At 22.8% G+C, this 4122-nt stretch overlaps 1 pseudogene across 1 annotated transcript; it reads left to right on the top strand.

Moving 5' to 3' along the window:
* Nucleotides 1-3271: 3271 nt before the first annotated feature.
* BDBG_17998 lies at nt 3272-3360 on the top strand (annotated as a pseudogene). The gene has a single exon. The product of its transcript is annotated as a tRNA-OTHER (tRNA).
* Nucleotides 3361-4122: the final 762 nt, after the last annotated feature.

Here is a 4122-nt window from a genome sequence, read left to right as displayed (position 1 = left end):
AGCTGTGATTAAGATGACTCTTGCAGAGTTTAAACCTGCTCTCTCTTAGCATTCATTTCCTGAAGAAAAGGCCGCTAATTAAGGCTTCATGATAGTATAGTTAATCACTATGTCACTGAGTCATTAGAATATCATATATCATCAGTACAACAGTTGAATATATACTCTCAACAATTTTTTATAACTCTAGAATTAATTTAGCATATAAATTCATCAGATTATCTTAAAAATAGCTGTTAAATTCAGTTTTATAAGTATATAGTTTTATCTGATTTTTAATTATAATTAATTTATATAAGTTCTGTTTCAAAGTTAGTATTATAGTTCTATATAATATAAAGTGTTATCAAAGATTATTACTTACTAGAGAATTATATTTCACTGTCTTCATATCTCTAATATCTGCTTATTCAAATCTCTGATAGTTGATATTATAGCAGTCTCACACTAATTTAATATATAAGTCTCATTTCTTCTTTATTCAATCTTAAGAAGTGTAGATATTAACTTAATAGAAGAGATCTAGTAGAGCTGCTATAGTACAGTACTCTGTAAAAAATTCTTTAGTTTTACTCTAGTAATATATCAGTTTATTTCTTACAGTAATAATAGTCTGTACTATAGTATTATCTTAGACTAAATTTCTTTTTAAGTGATTTAACTGCTTCTTAAGATGAGTAAATAAACTGTTATATACTTATCAGACTGACTGCAGTATTAATGTATAAGTAATTAAAACTATCTTTATTATCTTATAAAACTGAAATAGTAAATTAATTATATATTTAAACTGAGTTCACTTTATATTAGAAAGTTTCAATATCTGAATCTTTTTCTAATCAGAGTATTACACTTAATAATTAATTATCTAACATAATTAAAGAGTCTGAATAGTTATTTTATATATTAAACTTTATTATATTCTAATATTCTGTATCATATTCAGTGATATGATTGATTTATTTATTTATTAAATATCATGAAATTATTATTATTGTTTAGAAAAGATATAAATTATATTAATAATATTTTAAATCTGTAATATTTGAATTATTAGTCAATCTATTCAAAATTAACAGTAGTATTATTAAAAAGCATTATCAAAAAGCAATATTAAAAAGTGTTATTAAAAAACATTATCTTTTATAAAGTAAATATAAAGATTACTTAAGTAATCACTTTTATCTTATTCTTATCTTAAAAATCAGTTATCTTATTATTCTTTATCTTAATATTAAGATTCTTTATTAGTATTTACACTATAAGTTGAATTATATAAGTAATATAGAAGATATACTCTTATTTATTATTTCAGAAATACAAAGTCAATTTTTACTTTAAGCTCTTTATTATAGTATAGTTATTTACAGTATTATCAGTTATAATTGTAAGAAGACTAAGACTAATATTTTAATAATTATTTTTAATCACAGTTATTAATAGTTCTATTATATAATTCTCAGTATAACTACTGATTAATGATTTAAGTTCAATTAATATCTCTTAATAAGTTCAGTTCTCATTAATATAATAATATATAACTCTCATAAATATAAGATTATTTATACTAGCTTATATATTTATTATAAGAGACACTCTTCAATGATTCTTTAACTCTGATTCTAGAAATTATATATTAACTTTATAGTATATCTTAAAATTCAACTGAAGACAGAATCAATGTGAAATATAAAGATTTAAATTAAGTATTTAAAGAAGTGTTCAGAATTCAGAGTTTTTAATTAATTAAAGAGAAAGATTCAAACATATATATATATAAATTAATTATTAATAAAAGTTATTAAATAAGAGTTATGAAATCAGAGTACTAATATATAATTATTTTTATATAATTTTCTTCAAATTAGAAAGTTAGTATTAGTAAAAATTATTATCTAATAGAGTAACTTATTAACTTAGTAGTAATTTTCTGATTATTTTTCTTTTATTATCTGTATTCTAATAACTTCAGATGTTGAGAAATTTCTTCAGAGCTATGATCAGTTTATAATAAATATTTTCTAAATAAAGCTATAGTAATTGTACTAGAGAGATGACTCTTCAGTAATCTGTAATACAATCTATTAATAATTATTTCATAGTTCATCTCAGTGTTTATATTAAGTTTTTCATAAATTTTATAATCTGAAATCAGATATGAAGAATGAAGTGATTATTTATTATAATTGAAAGAGAGTATTCTGTGTTAAATTATAAGTAATATAGACTTTATAATTCACAGTGATTTCTTAAAGAGTTTATAAATCTTCAATAGAAGTAAAAGAAGTGAAAGAAGTGAATTCAGAAAATATAATAATAATTTAAGAAAGATAATAATTTATTTTTAATAACTGATCACTGATATATATAAGAAGAATTATTATAAGAGAAAATAATCTTCTTTCTTAACTTAGTTATAATTTTAGTACTAACTCAGATTGAATATTATTAATATATAAAAGTAAATAAATAATCTTAATTAATCTCTGTTATATTTCTTAAAATATATTAATATTATAAAAGAAAGTGTTACTATATTATATTATCAGATAATATCATTAACAATATATTAATATTATAAATATTAATATTAAAAAAATGTTAATACTTATACATTATAGTAATTTGTGAATCATGATAATTAAATATATATATATATATTATTTCTGACATTGATTACAACTTGTACAATAATTTTTGAAAACTTAAAATTAATTTCAATTATTATTTAACAGCTACTAAGTCTATAACTAACTAATATAGAATAGAAAAAAACTTTTTCTATTTATTATCTTTCTTCTCTTTCTCATTCTTCTTATTATTCTTTATAATTTACTTCTTATTCTTATTCTTCTTCTTCTTCTTCTTATCTGAAATAATAATTATCTTAAAATCTCTTTCTACTATCTTCTTAGAAGAGAGTTCTCACTGCTCTCTCTTAGTCAGATTAATCTATATCTTAAAATCCTGCATTTTCTGATATACTATCTCAGATTTCATCTCAGTAGTAAGTAGATTAATATACTCAGAGAGCAGAGCTATCTTCTTAATATTCTAAATTATAAAGTGTATTCAAGATCTGAATAAAATCTTAATTCTCTTCTTCTCTATCAGCTTCTGCTAATTAATTAGAGAATAGAAGTATTATTAAAAATTATTATCTATTAATAAATAAAAAAACTTATCAGTTTTTAACATCTTTATCTTCTACTTTAATACTCTCTTAATCTTCTTCTGCTGCTGTTTATTTACAGTAATACTCTTCTTCTTCGCCCCGGTGGCCGAATGGTTAATGCGGCCACCCGGTAGCACCTTGGCGTGGGAAACCAAGGCGCGTGGGTTCGAAACCCGCAGGGGATACATTAAATCCGGAACTCAAGCACCTCAGGTTCCTAATAAATACAGAGGTGTACAAATTGCTTCAATGAATTGCTCTATGTTCCTGGGCTGGGAAGTTATTATCGCATGTATCTAATTGTCACTCCTTTGTATTTTCCTATGTTCTTGTTATCTTGGCGTGGTCTCAACACCTGTATTTCCTCCTGTATAACCAACACTTGACCTGTATTTAACATCACGCAAGGACTCATCATAAGCTCCGCTTGCATATGAGTATAATGGAAGAATAATAATAATAATAAAACTCTTCTTCTTCTCTCTCTCTCTCTATCTTAATCTTAAATCATTCTCAGAACTTCTTCTGATTTTATTACTACTGTATAAGACTCTTCACTATGTCTTAATAACTGAATGATTAATACGGTCATCTGATAGCATCTTAATGTGAGAAATCAAGGTATATGAGTTTAAAACCTGTAGAGAATATATTAAATCTGAAACTCAAGTATCTCAGATTTCTAATAAATATAGAGATGTATAAATTACTTTAATAAATCACTCTATATTTCTGAAATGAGAAGTTATTATTATATGTATTTAATTATCACTTCTTTGTATTTTCTATGTTCTTGTTATCTTGATATAATCTCAATATCTGTATTTTCTTCTGTATAATCAACACTTAATCTGTATTTAATATCACGTAAGAACTCATTATAAGCTCTGCTTGTATATAAGTATAATAAAAGAATAATAATAATAATAATAATAAGACTCTTTACT

Source organism: Blastomyces gilchristii, assembly GCF_000003855.2.
Source record: "Blastomyces gilchristii SLH14081 genomic scaffold supercont1.41, whole genome shotgun sequence".
NCBI lineage: Eukaryota > Fungi > Ascomycota > Eurotiomycetes > Onygenales > Ajellomycetaceae > Blastomyces > Blastomyces gilchristii.
Note: the sequence above shows the minus strand (reverse complement) of the source record. Positions and strands in the feature narration are given on the sequence as shown.